General features: G+C 38.9%; 1 long non-coding RNA gene across 1 annotated transcript; it reads right to left on the reverse strand.

The window, feature by feature from the left end:
- Window positions 1-777: 777 nt before the first annotated feature.
- Window positions 778-4105, reverse strand: LOC146667412 (uncharacterized). Its single transcript, XR_014912048.1, has 2 exons — window positions 2748-4105; window positions 778-2077 (listed from the first exon to the last, which is right to left on the reverse strand). It is a non-coding gene; the product is annotated as an uncharacterized LOC146667412 (long non-coding RNA).
- Between the last annotated feature and the right edge of the window lie 23601 nt (window positions 4106-27706).

A 27706-nucleotide genomic window follows, 5' to 3' on the forward strand; every position in this document is an offset into this window, starting at 1 on the left:
TGTCTGTTTGTGCTACTTTTTTTCAAGGAGCAGTGGATTATTGGTAAGGGTGACTTTATGTGTTTAGTTACTTAAGTGGAAGTACTGTGGAAAGTTTTACCTTACATACATAGATCTACCAGTACAGCTTCTGAGGTATCTGTTTACAAAAATGTTATAATCTATTCAAAGGTTCTTTGCAATTTTACATTGATAAACATTATCCTTAACACATTTGGCCCACATAAAGTACTATGGCCATCACACGGTCATTTAGAATTGTTTAAATAACTCGTGTCTTAAGTCCTTCCATCAAACAGAAAATTTAAAAAAAAAAAAAAAAAAAAAAACATGGTTCACTTTTACATCACAAAATGTTAGAAATATAAGCCGTTCATAACAACCTGAAAGGTTGGGAGTTTAAAATGCAAACCGATGGAAGCAGAAGTAGAAGACTATAATGTCTCAGAGCACACGGTGTCTATTAATGTGTAGACATGTATAAATAAGAGCTTAATAAAGATGCTTAATTTCTTAAGAAATAAACAGGTGGAGTGATCTTTATCAAAAGTGGAAGTTGCATCTGTGGCTAAACCACTGTACCCAAAAAAACTTTAAAAATCTACTGTGTGTGAGGCTGTGTAAGTAAAGCTTGCCCTTCACACCTGCGTGTAATAAACCATTTGTTGGGGGTTGTGGATTTGGCACCTCAGCATTGTGAAAGTGGGGAAACATGTTTCTGGCTGTGCATAAGATTCCTCCTTACAACTTAGAATCTCAGTTCTAAATGAAATTCAGATGTTTTTTTAAGTATGGCTAATGTATTATTTGACTTCTAAGGCACGCACACACACACACACACACACACACACACACACACACACACACACACACACACACACACACACACACACACACACACAAGAACAACACAGAGAAGAAGAAGAGGGGGTCGTTTTACTACACATCATAAAAACGCAATCATTCATCTTCCAACTGTATCTTTCTGTTCTGGCTTTAGAATCATAGGTTGTTTACTGAGCCGTACTTTGGGAGTCATACTGTTGTGATACTGAGGAGAAAAGGGTAAGGTTTGATAGACTAAACCATTACACACACAAAACTTGAATAACCTAAAGAGTGTGTGAGACTGCTAGCTGTGTTGTTCAGCATTAAACTCATCTACAAATGTGTTAGTAAAGAGCGACTTGTACTTCTGTCCCATTAAGCAACGGTTTAACAAATTTCACTGCAAACTATAAAAGGAATCTGGATTTATATAGAACATAGTAGTGATGGATTAAGTGCAGGAAACACTAGTATAAGGTGTCTATTGAACAAATCTCCTTCAGCGTTCAAAATGACCAAAGTGAGGCCTACAGGCGTTTCTCTCGATTGGTTGTGTTCAGGGAAAAAGCAGCTAAATACACTGAGACTGCTCCACATTGTTAGCGAGTTAACTCTGGATATCTGTAGGTTTTGTCAAACTTGGAGTGAACAAAAGCAGAAAAACAGTAAAAGATGCAGACAGTGAAAGTCTGGTTTATTTCATGAACACAATGAAACATTTTACAGTCCACAGAGCAAAGTAGCATACATGATAAATAGATACACATAACATGAGAAGTAAAACTCGTCGTCTTACCACATGTTATATTCTGTAAACTTAAAATAACCACAGAAATTAGAGTTTAGTGTTTTAAGTCATCTATTAAAAAACATGAGTCAACATTACTGAAGTGACGCTTTAACGATGCGTCTTATCACCGTGTTTATGATGATAAAACATGTCCTCTCGTTAGTAGATGTCAGCGCTGTCACTTGTCATGAAAATGTCCAGAGCCAGGGTTCCTCTTTAATCACCATTGATCATTAATAGGGTCACAAAAGATTTGTCACATTATCCCCATAAACAAAATTGCTTTTATAGAAATCATTGTGATACAAATATTTAGATTCTTGATTCACAATGTGCACGAACTCAAAATCTTTAGAGGTTCATATTTATAAAGTATCGCAAATAATACATTTATACCATTGTATGAGCTACACTTCTTGTAAAAACTGATTGAAAAAAGCTCCTGTCGTGACCTTCCTTCTGTGAGGACACACACACACAGAGAGAGAGAGGGGGAAGATCATTAGGATTGGAGGCGTTTTTGGATTTTCACTTATTGTTGGCTTTACAGTCACATAAAATTCATTCCAATTTTTTTGCCTTTGCTTCAATTAAGGTGTTTCTTTAAATCTACAGCAGCTTCCTTTTCAAAAAGTTTACTGACATAGTAAGGAAGTAGCTAGGGAACTCAGTAAGTATGAGCAACAACAGCTTAGGGACTGTTTCTACAATAAAGAGGAATTCATCATCATCCGCAGTTCATCAAAAAAAAAAAAAAAAAAAAAGTGCCATTAAAAACAATTCAGCAGATCCTCAAAGTATGGATACAATCTGTTTTCAGCTGTAGAGGTACGCTTCACGTACTTATCAACATGCAGTTTAGAGGCTTGCATTAGAGTGCTTTGGTACTTGGGCCTCTTTTATTTAGCACGGTTATACCATTGTGTATTTAGCTATATAAATATGCTCAAGAGTCTATTGTATGTTTGTCATGCAATTAAAAATTCAAAAATATAATTTTTAAATCAGTAACTTTGCAAATTTAGAGGAAATGTTTTTGGATAACAAATGTGTCACATTTTCAACAGGGTTTGAATAATCAGCGTTAACACAGAGACATTTATGCGCTGGGTATAACAGACATCCTTACCTTGGAGCAGAGAAACACTCTGTATTGTTGCTTTTCTCTATTGTATAAGCAGCGCCCGACTGTCAGAAACGCTCTGTGTGGGTAGCAAAGTCGGATCCAACGCACATCCAGGAATCCGTGTGAAAGAAAGGTCTCGCTGCAGCTAGGCTCTCAGGATAGTCAGGCTTTTATTTATATTTGCATTCTGGTGCGTTAAAGCAGCCTCTGTGTCCCGCTTGGATCCTCATTCCGAAAATTCAGATATTTAAATAAAATGGTGAATTGGCTAGTGATGAGGAGCCACTTAGATCCGTAAAATGAGGTTTGATTAAATTAAACTCTTATGAACAGCTATGAACTCTACCTCTCTGCTGATGTGTTCCAAACAAGCAATGTTTTCTACACGTCCAAACTGTGTGCTAACTACCTCACACCGCTGTGTCTGGGATCCGAAAAAATAAAAAGTTAAAACGCTATACCTTGGGGGGAATTGTGAAGTGCTGAGGAAACTACTGTGTGTCTGATGGGGTGTTTTTATATAGGTGGACTTGGTTTCAGTTGGCCTCTGACATGATAAGATAAAATAAAGGAAACTGATTGTAATGGAACTACAGTGCTGGGATGCTCTTGATAAGGTAGCCTCTTTTATTGTTTTATGACTTGTTTTGCTGACTGTTGAGGGCCTAACTGTAACCAACTCTGTCTAACTGTTGCAGAGTTAAGAATCTGTAGTTTTTAGAAGTAACACAAGAAAAGTTTATTTCTAAAGGAATACCTGTTGTTTGTGGTGCTCTATTTAAAACTATTAGTGTCATGAACCGAAGTTCAGCGCACAAGCTGGACCCAGAAGCAGAGCCAACACACACAGGAGTACGAGAAAATAAACTTTATTTTAACTGAAGGTGTCCCGGGAGGGTAGAAGGAAAACACGCGTGAAACTCGAGAAACCAAGGGACCGGGAGATGAGTCGCGCAGGAACGCTGAAAACGGGACTGTGGGAGGCTGCAACAGAAAAAGGACAAGAATTATTGGGGCGCGGGGAAATAGCAGCATACGTGGGGGAAGAGTATGAGTCTTACGGTGACAGCGGGGCCGTGGGAGCCGGAGGGAGGGGTGAGGGTCCGCGCTAAATTTGCAAAGTTACTGATTTAAAAATTATATTTTTGAATTTTTAATTGCATGACAAACATACAATAGACTCTTGAGCATATTTATATAGCTAAATACACAATGGTATAACCGTGCTAAATAAAAGAGGCCCAAGTACCAAAGCACTCTAATGCAAGCCTCTAAACTGCATGTTGATAAGTACGTGAAGCGTACCTCTACAGCTGAAAACAGATTGTATCCATACTTTGAGGATCTGCTGAATTGTTTTTAATGGCGCTTTTTTTTTTTTTTTTTTTTTTTGATGAACTGCGGATGATGATGAATTCCTCTTTATTGTAGAAACAGTCCCTAAGCTGTTGTTGCTCATACTTACTGAGTTCCCTAGCTACTTCCTTACTATGTCAGTAAACTTTTTGAAAAGGAAGCTGCTGTAGATTTAAAGAAACACCTTAATTGAAGCAAAGGCAAAAAAATTGGAATGAATTTTATGTGACTGTAAAGCCAACAATAAGTGAAAATCCAAAAACGCCTCCAATCCTAATGATCTCCCCCTCTCTCTCTCTCTCTGTGTGTGTGTGTGTCCTCACAGAAGGAAGGTCACGACAGGAGCTTTTTTCAATCAGTTTTTTACAAGAAGTGTAGCTCATACAATGGTATAAATGTATTATTTGCGATACTTTATAAATATGAACCTCTAAAGATTTTGAGTTCGTGCACATTGTGAATCAAGAATCTAAATATTTGTATCACAATGATTTCTATAAAAGCATTTTGTTTATGGGGATAATGTGACAAATCTTTTGTGACCCTATTAATGATCAATGGCAATTAAAGAGGAACCCTGGCTCTGGACATTTTCATGACAAGTGACAGCGCTGACATCTACTAACGAGAGAACATGTTTTATCATCATAAACACGGTGATAAGACGCATCGTTAAAGCGTCACTTCAGTAATGTTGACTCATGTTTTTTAATAGATGACTTAAAACACTAAACTCTAATTTCTGTGGTTATTTTAAGTTTACAGAATATAACATGTGGTAAGACGACGAGTTTTACTTCTCACTGTCCGTGTTATGTGTATCTATTTATCATGTATGCTACTTTGCTCTGTGGACTGTAAAATGTTTCATTGTGTTCATGAAATAAACCAGACTTTCACTGTCTGCATCTTTTACTGTTTTTCTGCTTTTGTTCACTCCAAGTTTGACAAAACCTACAGATATCCAGAGTTAACTCGCTAACAATGTGGAGCAGTCTCAGTGTATTTAGCTGCTTTTTCCCTGAACACAACCAATCGAGAGAAACGCCTGTAGGCCTCACTTTGGTCATTTTGAACGCTGAAGGAGATTTGTTCAATAGACACCTTATACTAGTGTTTCCTGCACTTAATCCATCACTACTATGTTCTATATAAATCCAGATTCCTTTTATAGTTTGCAGTGAAATTTGTTAAACCGTTGCTTAATGGGACAGAAGTACAAGTCGCTCTTTACTAACACATTTGTAGATGAGTTTAATGCTGAACAACACAGCTAGCAGTCTCACACACTCTTTAGGTTTTTCAAGTTATGTGTGTGTAATGGTTTAGTCTATCAAACCTTACCCTTTTCTCCTCAGTATCACAACAGTATGACTCCCAAAGTACGGCTCAGTAAACAACCTATGATTCTAAAGCCAGAACAGAAAGATACAGTTGGAAGATGAATGATTGCGTTTTTATGATGTGTAGTAAAACGACCCCCTCTTCTTCTTCTCTGTGTTGTTCTTGTGTGTGTGTGTGTGTGTGTGTGTGTGTGTGTGTGTGTGTGTGTGTGTGTGTGTGTGTGTGTGTGTGTGTGTGTGTGTGTGCGTGCCTTAGAAGTCAAATAATACATTAGCCATACTTAAAAAAACATCTGAATTTCATTTAGAACTGAGATTCTAAGTTGTAAGGAGGAATCTTATGCACAGCCAGAAACATGTTTCCCCACTTTCACAATGCTGAGGTGCCAAATCCACAACCCCCAACAAATGGTTTATTACACGCAGGTGTGAAGGGCAAGCTTTACTTACACAGCCTCACACACAGTAGATTTTTAAAGTTTTTTTGGGTACAGTGGTTTAGCCACAGATGCAACATCCACTTTTGATAAAGATCACTCCACCTGTTTATTTCTTAAGAAATTAAGCATCTTTATTAAGCTCTTATTTATACATGTCTACACATTAATAGACACCGTGTGCTCTGAGACATTATAGTCTTCTACTTCTGCTTCCATCGGTTTGCATTTTAAACTCCCAGCCTTTCAGGTTGTTATGAACGGCTTATATTTCTAACATTTTGTGATGTAAAAGTGAACCATGTTTTTTTATTTTTTAAATTTTCTGTTTGATGGAAGGACTTAAGACACGAGTTATTTAAACAATTCTAAATGACCGTGTGATGGCCATAGTACTTTATGTGGGCCAAATGTGTTAAGGATAATGTTTATCAATGTAAAATTGCAAAGAACCTTTGAATAGATTATAACATTTTGTAAACAGATACCTCAGAAGCTGTACTGGTAGATCTATGTATGTAAGGTAAAACTTTCCACAGTACTTCCACTTAAGTAACTAAACACATAAAGTCACCCTTACCAATAATCCACTGCTCCTTGAAAAAAAGTAGCACAAACAGACAACTGACTGAGCAATGATAAGTAGAGCTACCCGAGGCCGATACTCAAGCAGAAGAAAATTAAAAGTTGTTGTTTTTGTGGCTCGAAAAATTAAAGAAAGTATGTTTAATAATTCAACAAGACCCGCACCTTCAACACATGTACATTCAAATTTTGGAACAGGCTCAACATTGCTGCTGTTCAATAGTTTTTATCCGTTTGAAAAAGTCATTTTACGGCTTTAATGTTTCCAGCTGATAAGGAGAATGAGTGCGTTTCAAATGTGCGTCCAAAGGCTTTAAACATCTGCTTTGTCTGTAACGACAGTATCAAACTACAGAGCATTGTTTTTACTAAAATTCAACATTTTCAGATGAAAATTTGGCTGCTTTTTTTTTTTCTTTACTGTAACACGCACCTCAATGCCATTTTTAGGATATTCTTGGTGATCACATTTTTTTCATATTTATGCTTTTGGCACTGAGGGTATCTAATACGCATGTTGTCACTGTGTTTGTACTACCAGCTGTGAGGGCTCTGCTTTTGCTTTGAGGAGTCTGTTTTTATTTTGTCTCGTGAGTGTGTGTGTTTTTCAAACGAGATCCTCGTCAGTTTGATTTTGTTACCACAAACTTTGTGTGAAGTTCACAACAGAGGTAAAGAGATTTAAACACCCCAGTTTAAGGAGGCAGGCAGGGGTTGGACCACCTGCACAGGACAGGTGAAGCAGAGAGTGTCGGGGGGAGATGTGCAACAGAAGCAGAGGGAACATTTTACAAGATGATAAATGGCAGATTTAGATGATTAAGGATTTGTTGACAAGATTAAAAGACACGTCCGTCAGAGTTCAACAACATTACAGTTTGATTAAATAAAAAAGTTTTTAGACTACACAAGGTTCATTTTCTCCTCTGATAGTAATCATATTAAACATGTCAAGAAAGAAAGAGTATAAAGAAAAATAGTAAATGTGTGTCTAATTAAACTCTTCCTGTGAGCCTTACATCATCCTTTAATATGTTTGGTGTTACAAACTTGAAGAAGCACGGAAAAGATCATCAGACATTAATCTAATCAGTTTTCAGCCTTCATTCATATTGAAAAGTTGAAATCTTCCCTGCTAGACCCAAGTGCAGCGTTTAACACCGTCGGCCAGAACATTTTATTACAGCTATTATTAAATGGAGAGTCCTCTTCACACACTGAGGTTAATTATGAAGCTCCACAGGCTTCTGTGCAAAGACCAGTTCTGTTTACATTATACGTGCTTTAGAAGACATAGCATACCACAGGTCAGCTCAGCAACATTTCGACTTTGGCTTGTTTTTTCTGGTTAACGTTAATTACGTAATTTAGAATTAAAGTTTAGTGTTTTTAGCATTTAGGATGGCCGTGGCGAGTAACTCGAGTGCTGTAAACATTTCATGAAACCTCATCAAAAGTTATCTGAGTTGGAAGGGTGGCTGTTAATAAGCCATTCTTAAGGAAGGAGAACAGAGAAAAATAAGGCTGAGGTGTGCCAAATTACACAAGAAATTGACTGGAAAAAGAAATCAGCTGTAATATGTCTTATGGAGTAATGAATCCAAATTTGAAATATGCATGGAAGAGGTCCGAAGAGAGATACAACAGTGAATGTCTATAGCCGTCTTTAACACAGCGTGGATACTCTACCGTGCTTTGAGGCTGGATTTCAGCCAGTGTTGTTGGAGCTCTTATCCAAATTAATCAAATTATGAATGTAGAAAAGTTCCACCAGATTTTGATCGACCATGTAATACCACGTAGTGTCTGATTGGCTTCAACTTCATTTTTCAGTACGACAATGATCGCAAACATACTGCCAATGTAGTCAAAGTATGCCTGGATGAAACAACGCATCAGTCATGGATTGATCTCTCCAGGGTTCGAACCTCAAGATAATCGAAGCAGTGTGGGATCATCTTGACAGAAAACAAAACAAAAGGCAGCCAGCATCCAAAGAAGAGTCTCGGATGTCTTTCAAGAAGACTGCAGAACTAAGAAATTACAAGAAAGCTTACCTATTAGAGTTTAAGCTGTGTTGAAGAATGAAAGGCAGCTTTAACTGGACAAAAGGGGAAAAAAATCCCACATTGACAGCTAACTCAAGAGACAAAAAGCATTAGAACTCAAGTCATTACCTTACTTAAGGATAAATAAGTTAATTAATTACATTAATGCATAAGCAGAAAATAACCTACAGTAACTGCTTTGCGATATGGAAGTGCAAAAGACAACTGAAAGGGAGGATAGTTTCTATATATGTGGTTTCTATTAAGGGACAGAGGAACGATAAGAAACGATAAGAAATCAAGGACAAGGAGTGTGGTGTAGATAAGTGAGGAAATCCGATCATTACTACAAATTTAGTTGAAATTTAAATATTTTAACTATGGTGCCTCCTGTGAGGGCTGTCTGTTTTCCACATTCTGCAACGGTAAAATACGACTTTGAGGCGGATATTTGTTTTACCAAATGGACAATTGCTGTTGACAAAACTCGCCTCATGGTTGACTCTGAGAAAAAAACTCTTTCCCACAGAGGGGAATAAACTTATTTGAATATGAGCTTTTTTCCACTAAGACTTGTTTTATGGGGAGATGTACGAAATTATTTACCGGGTTACAAGCAATGATAATATCGGATGTTGACTCCTCAGCGTCATCATTTTCTATCTATTGAGAAAACTTATTGTTAAAGTATTGAAGAAAAAAACTCCTCCTTGGCCCGCGGGGTGGGTGTGTGTGTGTGTGTGTGTGTGTGTGTGTGTGTGTGTGTGTGTGTGTGTGTGTGTGTGTGTGTGTGTGTGTGTGTGTGTGTGTGTGTGTGTGTGAAACAAGATCGCCTGTCGCTGCAATTATGGTTTGTTTTTCAGTCTCTCAAAAGGAAAAGTAGTATTCACTAAGGGATAGTTATTCGTTTTTTACACATATAGGGTAGGCAGCCTGTAGGTTACAAGCGGATAGAAAGTTCTTCTTTTCATCACAAGCTATGGTGTATCTTAAAGGTTTTTTTACAGCGTCTGTATTATAGGAAAATAAAATACTATTGAAATCTCTACAGGAAGTCACTCTTTATTTCCATTACAAACGCCGGTGCAGCTTAAGAAAGTAAAATTACATCCGCTCTGTCTCTCTATACATCACAGAATCATCTGCTGCATCACCGCTGTGCTTAGGGAACATGACGCATCAGGTCTGAAAATGACTAGACACTTCCGGAGTATTTCCGGTAGGGTCATAAGGTCCGGATCGAGGCCTTCCATAGTAAATATGCTGTATTTGAATATGTCATATTCAAAGCCTTCTTCTTCTTTGGGAGAGCAGATCTCATCGGACACAGGAACGCTGCTGGGCTGCAGAAGGAAATCCATCTTGTGTCTGTGCCTTAGAAATTGTGACGGACTCCACCTCTCTGCTTTTTTATTCCCCTCCAACAGATGGTGCGCTTCCGGAGGTTTCCCCCTCCCTCTAAAAACGTTTTTTTTTCCCAACAACAGATGACGCGCTTCCGGAGGTTTCCCCCTCCCTCTAAAAACTTTTTTTTCCCAACAACAGATGACGCGCTTCCGGAGGTTTCCCCCCTCCCTTCTCAGGATGCAATTCGACACGCTTAGCAACAGATGGCGCGCTTCCGGGGTTCACCCCCCCCTTCTCAGGATGCAATTCGACACGCGGGGGGTTTCCCACCCCCCTTCTCCGGATGCGATTCGTCACGCTCATTACACGCTTCCGGGGGGGGAGGGGCGGGAGGTCAAAAGGTCGTGATTAGGGCCATCAATCACTTCGGATCAAATTTTGTCATAAGCTGTATGGGATTATCTCTCTTATATATATATATATATTTATTTATTTATTTATTTATTTATTTTTCCCTGTCGTAAGAATACTGCTGTCAATTTGCAACTTTCTCTCCTCATTTTGATTATGTGAAGAAGCAATTCGAGAGAAATTTTGAAGTTATCCTAATCACTCAGAAGTAAAGACAAACAAAGCATTAAACAGTTTACTTAATCATTTCTTGCTTCAACCTTGACCTATTACATTTAATTGTAAAAGTAAGAAATTGTAGAAATAAATTTCAAAAACAAAGCTGTGAGAAACCTTTATGATACAAAGCCACAATTTGTATGAGTAAGGTTTTTTCTGTTTTCCATGTACAGCTCATGTACAATGCATATGCAGTCTTGACTTGCCATTCAAAATCTGCTTTGTTGTGAATGATGTTTCACTGTGTTGCACCATCACTTGTCATCCCTGTTCTGTCCAATGTCATACAGTAAGAGAATTTGCAGTTGGTCTGCATCTGTTCTCTGGCTGCTGTTTGTCTGTTTGTTTTGTTTTTTCCTCCTGTGTATTTAAGCATCAATTTTTGCTGGCAAGGGACACATGAAAAGAGCCATGGCACGAAGAGAAAACAAGCCCTCAGAGACGAGAAGGAGGAGGATGAAATGAAAACATGTGGAAAGAAACAAGGCTCAGGAATAAGCAGTGATTAAGCAGCAAAACAATCAAACGGTGGAGATAAGAAGGACAAGAACAGGAGAAAAAAATAGATAAAGACACACACAATAATACAATACAAATAAAACAGGCAAACAAGGAGTGCTATGTGTTTGTGGACAGACCGTGGTGAGTCCATATCACACCAACTGCCAGTTCTGGATGCCTGGCATCCAAGAGATCAGAAGAGTTTTGTTGGAAAATTGAACTGTTTTTCACACTAAATGACACCATAAATATTACTGCATGTTATCCACAATAGGATCAGTGAATGCCTTAGCGTTGCTTTAACCTCTGACAAAATTAGATCCTCACATCAAAGAAAATGGTGTGAAGGCCCTGCCAACTCTAAATCGGATGAACATAAAATATAAAAATGATTTTTCTGTAGGTTTGCTTCTGTGACCTTTGATTAGGTTTTCCTGCATTTTAGTTTTAAATGAATTATAATTAGCTCACAAGTAGTTATAGATAAATGTCTAGTTATAGATAGTCTCCAACTGTGTTCTGTGTAGCTGAAAATGCAAAAATGCCTTGGTGCCTTCTAAGGAAAAAATGTGAAAACTGAAGCATCTGACAGTATTATCTTGTGAGTTATTCATCATCATTGTTAGGATGCCTGGGTCGTCGACCCAGGGTTTTTGAGTTTATGATATTATTTATACTGTCTAGTTTTTGGTTTCTTTGAGTTCTGTCTTATGGCTTAGGTCTCTGTCTTCTTTAGTTGCTCTGTCTCCCCTATCACCTGCATCCCCTTGTCTAGTTCGCGTCTATGTGTATCTTAAGTTCCTATATCCCCGTGTTCAGTCAGTGTTTTGTGTTTGCCCTGTTCCCACGTCTCTGTTCCCTTTGTAGTGCCTGCTTATGAGCCTGTGTCTTTGTTCAGTCTGTGTTATGCGTTTCCTGTTTTACTTTGAAGGTCTGTGTCTTATCTCAGTGTGTTCAGTTTACGCTTCTTTGGTCTCGTCAGTTCTGATTTGTCCCAGCTGTGTTTCCCTCCTGTTACCCATCCCCTGATTGCTCTGTGTATTTAAGCCCAGTGTTTCTCTGTGTCGCGATCTACCGTTTTCCTAGCTGTGTGTTCTGTCATTCCTCCAGTTTAAGTTTGTTTTGAGTTTTTTCAGTTATGTTATATTTTTGAGTACCAAATTAAAGCCTTTTTGAGTTCACGTCTGTCTCCGGAGTCTGCACCTTGGGTCCTATTCCTGCCTGCACACAGCCACACCTAACAATCATGTCATGAAATTCATCACAGCATAGCATAATCACTTATTTCAACAGGTTTGTTTGTTCTTTAGCTAGATATTTAACACTATATTGATATTTAATGATTTTATTTAAACCAGATTATTGTCTATGATGGGATTAAAAAAAAAAATTATGTTAAGGTCTGACAGCTAAAATACTCCAGGTTTGAACATAACATGCTCATGAGAAATCATTTTACAGGTATTTTGTTTGTTTGTTATTTTTATTGTTTGTTTTGTTGTTTGTTTTAAGTGACTTTATAATGTTGGTGACAAACAGAAGATGGGAGATCTAATTGGGAGTAGATAAATTAATACATATAGTTAATGTATTATTAGGGTTACATTTAGCTATTATATTGGATTAGCTATCTCACTTCTGAAATTCCGAAGCAATGCAAATTAGCCACGTGGCACGATGTAAGAAGCTCTCTGATTGGTCGAACAGACACAGCTCTCCATTTCACTGCAGAGTCCGTTAATTCTTCACATATCCCTGTTGGGCAGGGTGTAAATCCAGAGGTCCAATGGCCTTTGTACAAGCACACGCAAAGCTACGAGCACAAACAGCAGGTTAGAAAAATCTAGGCAGCCAGGCCATGTCTGTCCAACCAATCAGAGAGCTCCTTACATTGCGCCGTGTGGCTGATTTGCATTGCTTGTTGTCCTTCATATAGGTTAATGACCTCTGATCATGCCCTTGTTTGGGAATCTAACAAATGGCCAGTGTAGCTAGGATTATGCATATTATTAGGGAAGGGTAAGTGAATAGAACTAAATGTCAATACAATGTAACTTTAACTAAGGGTTAAAGAAGTCTCTAAAACCTCTGCAAAGACATGTTTGTAGAGGCCAAAGCAGAGAAAAATGACTATGCTAGGGCTATGACTATGTGAAGTACCGAGATTCTGAAAGTGCTATAAAAAACCCCAAAAAACATCAATTATAAAGACAAAACAGGTTAGGTTTTAAAAGACTTCTGAAATAAAAATATGTAATTGGCTGAAGTTCTGTATTTTCAGAATGATAATTTTGGAAGAATCTTAACCAATTAGCTCAGTTCATTAGCTTAAAATGAGCTAATGACGCTAAAGGCCACTCTATAGCAATGCCGAGAACAGTTTATCTGAATGTGTAGCTTATGAATAAATTTGACTGCACTTCTTTTGAAAGTGCTGTCTGTCTTGTACTTTGTCTGTCCCTCTCTGAGGTGCAGCTCTCTGGTTTTTGTGTTGTTCCAGTTCAGTGGCTCTCTGATGTTCCGACACTGAAGCTTTTATGACAGACTTTTTAACCACCTCTGTGTAGAAGCAGTGAACTGGCTCCTCTTAATTAGTGCTTGGTCTCTGCTTTGAAATGACCTTTTCTCTTATGCACTTTGGTTAAATTGACTCCTGCTTCTTAGCTGTGTGTTTGCTCTGTTTTACATGGCTGCTAGTGCATTGCTTTCTTCATAAAACTGTAAAACCTAATGTGGTCAAATTCATGTCTTGGGTTATTGATGTGTTGGGCCCATTAGAATTTGAATATTTTTGATTCATCTTTGTTTTAGTGTTGTTGTTAGTGTTTTTAAAAATATAAAGTTTTGCTCTGTTATTCAGCTAACCGCTATACTGAATAGGTAGCTAGGTCAGCAAGGTGCTTGAATTTATCAAATCAAATCAAATCACTTTTATTGTCACATCACATGTGCAGGTACATTGGTACAGCACATGTGAGTGAAATTCTTGTGTGCGAGCTTCACAAGCAACAGAGTTGTGCAAAATACAATAATGTAAACAAGCAAAATACAAGAATGGCTACATCTGAAACTAATAAATATATGTACAATATATAATAGTATATGCATTTCTGGATGTGTATACTAGATATTTTTCTACGTGTGTGTGTGTGTGTGTGTGTGTGTGTGTGTGTGTGTGTGTGTGTGTGTGTGTGTGTGTACACATATTTTACAAATTAAATAGAGTAAACAATAAATAAAATATATAAAAATATACAGAGTTGAGACATGTGCAAAACAGTGGCATTACTGTACAGTATGGAGTGCATAATGTTAATGTTCCAGTAGTGAAGCTGAGGTGTCTATGACGTGTTCAGCAGTCTGATGGCCTGATGGAAAAAGCTGTCTCTCAGTCTGCTGGTACGGGACCGGATGCTGCAGAACCTCCTTCCTGATGGAAGCAGTCTGAACAGTTTATGGCTGGGGTGACTGGAGTCCTTGATGATCCTCCCCGCTTTCCTCAGGCACCGCTTCCTGTAGATGTCTTGGAGGGAGGGAAGCTCACCTCCAATTATCCGTTCAGAGCACCGCACTACTCGCTGGAGAGCTTTGCAGTTGTAGGCGGTGCTGTTGCCATACCAGGTGGTGATGCATCCAGTGAGGATGCTCTCAATGGCACAGTGATAGAAGGTCCTGAGGATGCGGGGGCTCATGCCGAATCTTTTCAGTCTCCTGAGAAAGAAGAGGCGCTGCTGCGCCTTCTTCACTGTTTTGTTTGTGTGTACTGACCACGTAAGATCCTCAGCCAGATGTACACCAAGGAACTGGAAGCTGCTCACTCTCTCCACAGCAGCGCCGTTGATGGTGATGGGGGTGTGTCCTTTTCTGCACCTCCGGAAGTCCACTATCAACTCCTTTGTCTTTGCGACGTTGAGGGTGAGATGGTTGTCTTGACACCAGTGGGTCAGGGCGCTGACCTCCTCCGATTTACTGATATTAAATGTGATGCTTAGGAGTGGCTACATCAGAGGAATAGCGCAAAGTGAGCACTTTAGAGACAGAAAAGGTTGAGATGGTTTGGATATATGCAGAAGAGTGGCAGTGGATATTTTGGACAAAGGATATCAAAGCTGGAGCCTCCAACCAGGAGGAAATGAGGAAGCCCACATAGAAGATTCATGGATATAGCAAAGAAGGACATGTGTGTGCAATTAGCCTACCAACAATGCATAAATTAATGCCCCCAGGTTATGTAAAAATTTACCCCTTAACCAAAACTGTTAGCTGTTTGACTAATATAAATATAGACAAATTGAAAATATAAACATGGTCAGAAGTCAGTTGCAAGTGAAAACAAGAAAAAAAAACCGTTTCAAAGGGACACTATGAGCTGAACAAATTTTTGTGTATAATATAGGGACTGGATTTGTAATAGACTGGTAGAAAACTTGCATCAGTTAGGAGAATATAATGCGAGGGAGGAGACTTTCCAGGAGGATGCTGTCATTTTGGTGGCCACATCAGTTTAAATGTGCTTTAACCATTAGTAATAATTCTATAACAGACTCTAATATATACAAAACAACACAGTTTTTCAGACACCATGACTTCCCACTTCAGAGGCCTTCCACAACTATTGCCTCCCCCATTTGGAAAATCAGACATGACCTTTGAATAAAGTCAAAGAGGATTAAGGCAGAAGAGACCTTCGCAATGTCGGCTGAAGGGAGAAGTCAGAGGATCCTCCTTTGAACGTGGCTTGAGTGATGATTTCTTCACCTGCCTAAAGGCCATGCTTTGTATGGGTTTGAGAGTGGGATGTGCTTGCATGAAGGCTGCAAAAAAATAAAAGAAAACTAACTTTAATGAAATATTGAAAGAAACAGTCTAGCTCTCCTGTACATTTAAATATTAGTGATGTTTTTAATCCCTCTGTGAAGAAGCAAATGCTCAATTGTAGTTAGTCATTCATTCATTTCACTGGGGGCGATGATACCTCTAGTTAATATTTTTATCAGATTTATCTAGTGCTTTAATTAATCATATGATAATGCTATCATTTTTTTTCTTTAAAGCAAAAGTACCTACGTGTATAAATAAAGTAACCTTGACCCTTTTGTAAACTGAGATTTTCTGTTTTCATTGTTTTTTTAAATCGCATCCACACAAAAAACTACAAAAAATGCAAAAAAAAAACCCCAACCAAAAAAGACCTACACAACCCCCCACCCACCCTCCCCAGCAAAAACACTTACATATACCCCAAAGGGTGTAAAAAATGTAAAAACTGCAGATTAAGAGCAACAGTGTTTTATATCTGCCATCGTAGAAATTCATCTCATGTAAACAATAACGTGGCGCACAGTGTGATGTCAAAAAAGGCCCACACCTTTGACGCTGCATGACTACATCTCCGCTTTCCTTGTTCACATGTAAACGCAAAAGCTGAGTTTTCGAGAATCTTCACCCTGGCAATAGTTCTTAAAAATCTCTGTTTTCAGTGATCCGAAACGCTGTGTAGGTGTGAACAAAAGGCTTAAACGATTGAAAAAGCTGCGTTTTCAAAAATACCCATGTGCCTGTGGATGTAGCCATAGAATCTATTTATTAGGGTGAAAGATCTCTTCATAACACAGCTGGGATTGGTGCATTGTAGTCAGTGTTGGGAAGGTTACTTTTAAAATGTATTCCACTACAGATTACAGAATACATGCCCCAAAATGTATTTTGTAATGTATTCCGTTACGCTACTCAATGAGAGTATTTTGTGTATTTTGTGTATTATATTGTGTATTTTGTTGTACAGTTATTTTATTTTCAACTTTAATTTATATATTTTATCTTATTCCTTCCCAGTTAAATTTACCCTTCATTCTAATTTGTGTTGTACAGTTATTTCATTTTTAACCATAATTTATATTTTATTCCTTCTTAGTTAAATTTACCCTTTTTAATTTTTCATATTTATTTCCTATCTTATTCATAGCCTTTTCCTTTTTTGTTTTCTTTAGGTCACGAGCAGTTGTCCAAGCATTTCACTACATATCGTACTGTGTATGACTGTGTACGTGACAAATAAAATTTAAATTTGAATTTGAGTAACGAGTTATGAATACTTTGGATTACTTAATATATTATCATGCTTTTTACAACTACATGAATGTACTATTGCTGTGTGAATTATTACTATTACTAAAGATTACTCACCATACCAATACCAACTAGATTGTTAAATAAAATGAGTAACAGCAGGGTGGACATTAGGGTAAGGCTGCAACTTTTTGCAGCGATCTCATATATAAAACTATTCCGTGCATATATAATACAGGTCCGCACTGTAAAGGCGTAAAACCGTAAAGGGACCTCTGACTAATACGTCGGTTTCTTTGTCGGGCTCGTAGCCAAAAACTAGCTTTACTTTGTTGTCTGGGTCAACTAGCGAGAGACAGAGAGAGGCGTTGAAAGGCTGCTCCAACGGAACTTATTGTTTCGAAGGAAAACACGAAAAAAGTGTACAGTCGAGTCTTAATAGCTTACTTACAACTAGGCTCATCAGGCACTCTTCTTGACTGCAGTTGTTATTATTATATTTACATGCTTCCATCTCCCGTTTCTGGTCGGTGACAACTCGTATTTTTTGACTGTCTTTTTTCTCCCCCCCTCGCGCTCACAGACACATAACGGGTATGGCAGTCCATTCTCCCTGCAGCACGGACTACACTGCCCATGAGGCTACATTCTTCAGGGCTATGCCTGTCTAATGCCTTTATATTATAATAATTTTTGTGAATAATTTTTAAAAATATTTCTTCATGCCATTATGCGGCCCGCAAGTAGAGGTGACATGGGCCGCGAGATTAAGACACAGGCATTAGGGCCTCTCAATGCGCGTTTTGTTTGGGTTTCCACCAGCGTGGAATTACCAAAATAGAGAGGGCATAGCCTAACATATGAAACAGGAAAAGACTGCCGTGTAATCAATTTATTTCAACAAAGTAAATGTATTCTGAATACCACATTTTTAAACGGTAACTGTAACGGAATACAGTTACTCATATTTTGTATTTTAAATATGTAACGGCAGTACATGAACTCCCCAACACTGTAGTTTAGCAGCCCGTCTTTTCTAGTTTGTCAGGATTTAATGGAATTCCATTTTCTCATTATCACTTACAGCTTCACCTGGATTTTAAAAGTGTATCATTGGGACAACAAAAGCCTTTTCAGTGTAAAATTATAAACATTTGTAAAGGTGGGGGTTAGAAAATCTTTTTTTTTACTTTCTTAGAATTTATAAAATCTGATCAGAACAGACTTGCATACATCAGCCCCTCTGTTTGAAGGCTTTTCATACCATTGGACCATATTCATCTCAGGTCACTGTTAGGGTCAGTGCATTGAGATGTCTTGACGTAAGTAAATCCCAAAAAGTTGATTCTGTTCATCTGGACACAGCATTTTCAGTGAGAGAAATGTTTTGTCACTCATCCAAGTGCTTCTTCATTGTCAGCTGACTGCAGGTGTCCCAACCTTATAAACAGTACATTTGCACAATGACTGAAACTTGCACAACTTCAATGAACAATGGGCTGTTCATTGAAGTGGTGCAATGGTCAGTTCCTTGATCATTAATAGAAAAACTGTCATGACCATTGATCAACAACCACTGATCAAAGACCGTGACCATGAGTACCATTCACAGAGAGTACGGGAGCGGCATTGTAAGATAGCGAAAGATGTACTCTTAGGCCCCCTCCTCGAGTCAGAGATGGTCTTTCCCTTTTCATGTAAATAGCCTCCTAGACTCAAACCAGCGTTCCTTCCTGTCCAGGATGTGTCCTCATCATTGAAACAGTGTCCACTGGCCTGTAGGTGCAAATAGACTGCAGAGTCCTGGACTGACGAGGTGGCTTTTCTGTGTTGTGCCATCCTCTTAGCCAGAGGTTGTTTGGCTTCCCTGATATATAAAACACAGCAATCCTCCTGGCACTTAACAGCGTACATTACTCTGTTTGTGTTGGGGGATCCGATCCTTGGGGTGGACCAATTTTTGCGCTGTGTGTTTTGGGGTTTAAAAGCCACAGAGATGTGTTGTTTAGAAAAAATGCGTCTCAACTGTTCCAATACTGCTGATACACAGGGGATCACTAAGGGTTTTCGCTTGGGCAGCAGTTGTCCTTCTCTGTGTAACACAGTGGTTCCCAAACTTTTTTTGCTGGGCCCCCCTTTGTTTTACAGAAAAATGTTCGCGCCCCCCCCCCCCCCCCCCCCCCCACCTCGCGCACACGCACGCACACTAACATTAATGCACGCTAACACATCCTCCAACCACACACACCCATATTTTGCTCAATTGCGGTTTTCACACCTCAAACATTTAGTAAGCAATAAGGCAAATACAAGTAATCTGCAGGTAGTAAGAAAATAAACTACGAACTCTTTTACGCTACGTCCGCACCTACACGGGTATTTTTGAAAACGCAGCTGTTTCGTCCACACGTAAACGGCGTTTTAAATCACCGAAAACTGAGACTCATTTTTTGCGTTTACGTGTGGACGAGGAATACATAGTTCGTCATGCAACGTTAAAGGTATTTTCCTTTTTTCACGTCGGCCAAACACTTTGGGAAGGTCTGGTATAACAGGACATTATGCAGTTTAATAAGTTGGTAACAGCAAGATTTAGCCAAAGTATTTTAAAGCCTCCCAATTGCCTTTGGGATTCAACAGTTGGTATCTTTTGTTAATTCTTTTGTGGAATCATGTATTCATAATATTGTTTAAAAAAGATTAAGAAGTATTAGCCCCCAAATGTACTCTTTAAAACAAAAAATTAAAAACCTAATTCATATAAATATTTATTTTATTAGTTATTTATAGAATAACATTTATATCACTAAATGTGAGCACTTCTATTTTGACCCTTGTAAGGGCTGTGCTAACCTTTCATTAGCCTGGGCTATAAAGGAACTGTGGTCAGTATTAGGACCCTACATTCTGTTTCTTTTAAATACTGCATTGATGACTGGAGTCTTCCCTGAATGTTTTAAATCAGCTGTGGTAGTGCCAATCTTGAAAAAGCCTGGACTAGACGTTGACATGGTTGCAAACTATCGACCCATCTCACATCTGTCTTTTTTTTCTAAGGTCTTTGAAAAAGTTGTTTTTAAGCAGCTCACTGAGCATCTGTCAACAAACAATCTGTTTGAACCATTTCAGTCTGCTTTTAGATCAAATCACTCCACAGAAACAGCTTTAATCAAAGTGGCAAACGATCTGTTGGTAAATGCAGACAACGATCGCACTTCAGTTTTAGTACTACTAGATCTAAGTGCTGCGTTTGACACTGTGGATCACTGTATTTTATTGGATAGGCTTGAACATTTTATTGGAGTTACAGGAAATGTTTTATCATGGCTGAGATCTTACTTGTCTGGGAGATCTCAGACTGTTAATTTTAAAAATGATCTCTCTGAGACCTGTGCAGTGGGGCATGGGGTGCCTCAGGGCTCTGTACTTGGCCCATTGCTCTGTATCCGCTTCCTCTTGGTGTTCTTTTACGTTCTTTTAATGTAACTTTTCATTGTTACGCTGACGACCTGCAGCTTTATGTTCCTTTAACCACTGGAAATTGTGCTGAAGTGTCTAAATTAGAACTGTGTCTATCTGCAAATTAGGGGCTGGTTATCGGATCATTTCCTGCTTCTTAATACTGATAAGACAGAGTAGATAGTCACTGGACTACAAAAATTTCAATACTTGTCCCAAAATTTCATCTTGAAAATTGATGACTATGTCATAAATTGCAGGGACAAGGTTAAAAGCTTGGGTGTGTGGTTCGACATGGTGCTGTCTTTCTCATGTAAAAAAGATAACAAAGACAGCCTTTTATCATTAAGGAACATAGCCAAAATCAGTCAAGTTTTATCAAGCAACACTGCAGAGGTTTACAGATGGTGCAAAATGCAGCTGCACGCATTTTAACTAAAACTGGAAAATTTGAGCACATTACCCCTGTATTGAAATCCCTTCATTGACTACTTTGTCAGGTTCGAGCAGATTTTGATTTTAAGGTCCTGCTGCTCACCTACAAGGCTTTAAATGGTTTGGCACCTTCAAACCTCTCTGATCTTTTGCACCCTTATGTTCCATCCCGTGCTCTCCGATCTCAGGATTCTGGCCTTTTAAAGGTCATTGAGCCAGAAAAAAAAGTACTGGAGAGCGTGCTTTTTCTTTTCGTGCCCCATTTTGTGGAACAACCTCCCTCAAGATATTAGGGGGGGGGCGTGCTCGCAAGCCACAGCCCTGAGGTTTATCCTCCTAGTGTTACATGGATTAGCAGCAGTCCAACCTTTGACTCCTGTTAGGGATGACTTGACTCGTGGGTCTTTTCAGGTAGGGTCCAGTCATTGTTATATGTGTACTGGAGATGGAAACTACTTCCATCAGAACAAGGCCTTTCCTTTTGCTGTACAGAAGCTGCATATTTTAGGTGTGGCTTCTATACAATAGTATTTAACGGATCATAAATTATAAAATGCATTCCATTTTGCATTCAGTAAGATGCTAAATTACAGACAGAGGGAATTATCTCCTAAAGAAAATGTTTACTGAAGTCACAGAAGAAGGGAATCAAGGGTTTCTTTTCCATAGACTTCTTTACAACCTCCAGTCTTTTTTCAACAAAAGAAGCCACTTGTACTTCTGCATAAGCTGCACTTTTAGACCTAGAGACTACATCCATCTTTTATTTGTAGTTTGTTTAAATGTACCAACTAACTGAATCAGTACAAAAGTAAACATGTCAAAATGGTGGTGTTCAGCTAGTTGGAAGTATTTCATTTTCAGGAACAGTGTAGCTTTCATTAAGCTGCATCCATGAGTGTGTGAGTCTGGATGGAATAGTTAGAAAACACTTCAAGGCATAGAATAGAAGTGCTACATGAATGTAGGTGTGATTGGAAGAATGTGGTATGTGCAAGTACCTTTACTTTTAGCATGGCGGCTTTAATGAGACCATAATTAATACTTGTCACACCACCTTAAAACACAAACTGTGATTGTTACACTTTTGTTTTGAATACATATTCAGCAAACAATCATTAATCTGTAGAGGTGTAGTTCTTCCCATTAAATTTGGGGGAAAGCCAAATTAACAGTCTCCCTTTTTTGCCAGTCTTTATGTTAGGCATAAAGGGGACTAAGAAGAGCACACAGTTATGTTTGACTCTTGTATGCATGTGTGTCTGTATGTGTGTGCCGTGCTTACTCACTTCTTGTGTTAAGTGTCTACAGATCCTAAATAACCATGCACATGTGTATAGAAGCAATTTACAAAGCCCTGTGTAATCTTCCTTTTTACTTTGCTCCTGGTTTCATCTGCAGGGGATTACAGTAGCACTTTTTGTGTGGAATGTGCAAAAGGAGGAGGGAAATACAAAATGGTGGAAAAAGGAAAACAAATTGTAGCATAATCTCTGCAGAAAAAAGATGACCGAGTGAGGGAGTCCCACGCACCCTCCATCTTTTTGGGGGGCTAGAAAATCCCATAATCCTTAATGTTTGATGTCTCAAAGCTAATGGCGTTTATTAGGACAGCCCAAAAGGTGCTTTGTCCACAATGTGGTTGCTGTTGAGGTTTTGAATGACATTGCAGGGAGAGAGCTGGTAACTTTAGCTTAATCTGGGCTTATCCAGCCCTGATGCATGCACAGGTGTGTGGCCCTTAAACCCACAAAAGGCCATGCTCTCCCGTGCGAGCCAAAGATCAATCCTGCTCCAGGGGCTGAAGATGTCCAGAGGAATACATGCTGCACCTTTAACCCAGGAGGTTTTAGCCCCCTCATGAACTGAACTGCCTATTATCACATTTTAATTAAAAGGCTGCTCATTTTTCCCTTACCTGCTCAATAAGATATGGAATGATCTTTTCCTGCTGAATCACTTTACATTTCTTAAAGCAAGTCATGGAGGTTGAGTTGCACATAGTCAACTGCAGGATTTTTGTTTTGACCTCTCCATTCAACCCAGAGACTTTTGTTTTGTGTTTTGACCATAAATCCTGTCAGTTCATATATTCAGCAGTAGTGATTTGTGTCGCACTAGAATATTCTAGTGCCTCTGTCAGTGCGCCCCAGGGCGGCTGTGGCTACACTGTAGCTTGCCATCACCAGTGTGTGAATGTGTGTGTGAATGGGTGGATGATTGTGTATAGTGTAAAGCGCTTTGGGGTCCTTAGGACCAAGTAAAGCGCTATACAAATACAGACCATTTACCATTTACCATATTCAGTCACTATGGATGGTAACATCTTACATCTTAACTTAGCATCTTGCCCTCAGAAAACATGACCTTTAAAATGTAAATCAAATATGTCAAAGTTGGTTTGAGTACCCAGTGTATATATCAGATTGCACCAGTCTGAATATAGTACCACTAAATTTCCAGGGCATTCACTGCTAGCAAACAAACATGAGTGGCTGTAGCTTAGGTCGAGCAGGTCTTCTGCTGATCGGAAGGTTGGTGGTTCGATCCTCCATGTCAAGTATCCTTGGGCAAGATACTAACCAAGTTGTTCTCCAATGCGTCTATCGGAGTGTGAACGCAGTTAGAAAGCACTAATAGAGCACTATAGAGAAAGTGCTTATGAGAAAGGGTGTGATCGGGTAAATGTGGCATGTTGTATAGAGTGCTTTAAGTACTCCAGGAGAGTAGAAAAGTGCTATATAAGAATCAGTCCATTTGCATCATGTTTGCTGCCTCCTGTGCAGTCTTTCAGAGAGGACACAGAGCAACAAGATAATCCAGTGGAAGTGGTGTCTGTGGTTCTGGTGGGCTACAGGTTGCACCTGAGGCAAGTAAAAAATTATTGACATCTTGTATAATTTGTCTACATATTGGTGATAGGTATCCCAGTCATTTAAGTTTCTAAAGGGGGTTCCATATGAAACAGCTCTGGATTTGTTGCATATTGATGTAGGTGCCAGGTTTTGAAAGCGAAAAAAAAAATTATATCTCTGGTTACTCTGTTTATTGAAACTGCTCATAAAAGGTCTGAAATTTTTAAGGTACCCACTGTTAATATTTAAGTTGTTTCAGTTCAGTGTCACAATTTGCATCACATCATGTTACATGTTAGGTGAAGTCAGATGTCTACTTGTATTAACTTCACAGAATTTTTTTCAAACCCTCTGAACTTTTCACCATAAATATATCATTTCCCACAAAAAACAACCTTTGTCTAATCTCTGTTCTTTTAAGACTTCAGAGAAACTCACTATAATTAGCTCGACACGCTCTTCATGTGGTTCATTATTCTGACCAATTTGTCAGAGAATGAATGACATTGATGTTGCCTCTGAATGTTGAAGGACTGCTGACTCTCTTATTGGATTTGCAAAGCCACTCCTTCAATAAAATTCCATATAATTCAATAACAGAAATCAAGGCTAGAGGCCCAGTGATCCATAAACACTATGATGATGAGGTCATCTCTTACCACATGCCAGCACATGATGCAATAACAGCATCATCTTCAGAGTGGCTGCTTTATTAGCCTACATAAAGAGGTACAATTATATCATGCGTTTCATTCTCAAACCTAAATACATTATGTGTGAGTAATTTGATCTCTCTGGATATGTGATGGTGTAGAAACTTTGTCAATGTAATTAATGAAAGACGAAAGAACAAAAATACAGAGGACTCTGTGTTGTGTGGATTTGGGGATCCATAACATTTTTACTAAAAGACTTCATGATATGTCCAAACCCTGGATTTCTTCAATTGCTACCATCTTCCTTCAAATAACATGCTTGGTGGTTTGAATTTCCTGCAGGGGTGATTCTGCCCCCTCAGATTTGTGGTCACACCCTGCTGACTAAAACATCCCCCACTCTCCCCCCTCCCCCCCTTTTTTTTATTTTCCCACAGATAGAGCCATATGTATAGGATGAAATACCACACACTACTTCCTGTCAGGTAGAACATGTTTCAGCATCATCCCAGTGTTACCATATCACCTTTTGCTTCTGAGATTATTTTTGGAGCTAAACTTCTTTACACCGTTTATGGGCAAAGCAAGATGAAGTCTCTATCTGTTCAACAGTTCGTGTTTACAATTACAAGGACTACAAGCAACAGGAGGCATCAGCTGGTGGCTGTACATGTGCGATTGCCAAAGCAGTCAACAGCATGGTTTTATTGTTGTTATTGTTGTTATTTGTTTGTTTGTTCGCCTGTCATGATAAGATTACTCTTTTGAGTTACGACATATTTGTACCTTGTTATGTTCACCAATCCAACACTCAATAAGGCTTCAAAGAAACATGTAATTAATAACGTGTCAGATATTATTCAGTCGCATTGAGCAAATGACCCTTCATTATGAGCTGCACTCAACATGTTGCTCTTGAATATAAGTATGCCTGTGGGGCTATGGTGCTTTGCTGAAGATGACAGGAAAACCGTTTCTGCCCACTGGGGACTGAGAGGTCAGCGTCAAATCAGAGTGTGCAGATTGCACTGATGTTACTTTGGTGTTAAGTAACCAGAGATAATACCTGAGAAGGTCCTTCATTGCTGTTTTACATTTTACAGCAATGTTTTACAGTTGACACTACAATAGTTAAAAATAAACATGTAAACACTAAATATGTGTCGGAGTGAGAATGTTTGTGTAAAGGCAACATTTTTAATGTTAAAATCTATAAATATTCATGAATTGTAGTCCAAGATGGCTGGTGAGCATACATGACATCCAACAAAGTGGACTGATTGAGCCAAAAGACAATTTTATTTAAGTCTGGATAAAGGGTTCGTTGATGTTAGCCAACTGCTGCCAACATCTAAACATAATCATAAAACTGAACTAAAAACTGTTTTGTGGTGATACTGGGTAAGGAAGCAATATGTTGACAATGAATATGTCCATGGTATGTTTAGCACCAACGTCATTGTGACTTACCAGATAAGTCAATTAACATTTTCACATGTTTAGATAGAAAATACCAAATATGGGAATTTCATGTAAATTCACAATATTGTTCATAAACACCAGTCCAATACAGAGACAAAAAGGACATTTTTACAGGACTACGTAGCTATCTTGAACACAAAGTGCATCCTTATAGAACCGCCTCTTAGCAGCAATAACTTAAATACTTACATAATTGTCTTCTGTATCAGTCTCTCATATGATTATAGAGGAAATCTGGTCCACTCTTTCTTACAACATTACTTCAGCTCATTACTTCAGGTTTGTGGGCATACATTTATCCACAGCTCTCAGTGTCATGATCTGTGATGGCAGACCGTGTGGAGAGCAGTGGACCCAAATGCAGACGAACTAAACGTGGAAACGAAACTAGATTATAACAAAATAGCGAAAAACAGAATATTAATCAAACATGAAAACCACCTAATTAAGAAACTAATCGCAATAACCTAAACTGGGAAACAGAAATATACATGAAAACCAGGAACATACATGACCACTTGAGATATGGGAAGGTTAACAGATGGCAAGTACTCTCCCAGAGTACTTAAAGCGCTGTACAACATGCCCCATTCACTTCCTTCTATACTTAAGTGCAATCTAACCAACATTCACAAACATTCACACTCCGATGGATGCATTAGAGAGCAAACTTGGGGTTAGTATCTTGCCCAAGGATACTTGGCATGCAGACTGTGGAAGCCAGTCAGTAGCTGATCTGCTCCGCCAGCTGAGCCACAGCCACCCCATGTGGTTCAGTGGAAACACACGGGGAACACAGCTGAAACAAATGAACATGACGCCACAGAGGAAGCAAAACTAAACAAATCAAATATGGAACATGAGACTGTCAAAATAAAACAGGAAAAATAGTGAGACGTAGACTGTGATAACGCAAGCTACATAATAGGACATGGAGCAGACATGAAACACATGACAGACTGGGGAGACGGCATGGAAGACAAGGAGAGGAACACGGTAAGGACGACAAAACACAGATGCCACTAAGATGGCAAGGGAGAGTAAGAGGGGACCATGAGGATGAGGGAGGGAGAGAGAGCATGAGAGAGTGGGAGGGAGGCATGACAGGCTGAGGGAAACATGGACAAACATGACAGACAGAGGAGACAGGAGGCATGGAATGAAAGTGAAGAAGGAAACATGGGAACAGAAAGGGGAAACAAGACGCGTACATAAACACAGCCTAATGGACAAGTAACAAGTAACTAAACTGATCACAAGTAAACAAAGAACTAACCAGTTAAACCTCAATAATTATACATAACAGTCACCAAAACACAACTGGCCCAGAATCATGACAGTCAGATTCCAGCACATGATTTCCATCACATTGAGGGATGGACTTTGACTGGGTCATTACTATAGTCAAAGTCTATCTTTACTATCTTTTTTTTTTAGCCAGTCTGTTGTAGATTTGCTACTGTGTTTGGCGCCCTTTTTCTTGACCCAGTTTTAGCTAAGTTTAGCTGTCAACAACCAGTCTTTCTCTTGATAACTTTGGGGAAAACCTAACCTGAACTACTCATATTGTTTCAGTTTTTTTCTAATTGTGCTTTCATTAACTTTATCATTTAGAACTTTAAGTGAGGCCTGTGGGGTTTTAGATGTAGCTCCTAGGGGTGAATTTACTGCTACGTCAAGTGCTGGGAAAATTTTGGCATTGTGTGAAACGTTCCACACCAGCAAACTACCCAAACTTCTCTGTTGTGGTCATACAAGA

Source organism: Rhamphochromis longiceps, linkage group LG6, assembly GCF_057381845.1.
Source record: "Rhamphochromis longiceps isolate RC_006_pf linkage group LG6, R_longiceps_female_GT1.1, whole genome shotgun sequence".
In the NCBI taxonomy this organism is placed as follows: Eukaryota; Metazoa; Chordata; class Actinopteri; order Cichliformes; family Cichlidae; genus Rhamphochromis; species Rhamphochromis longiceps.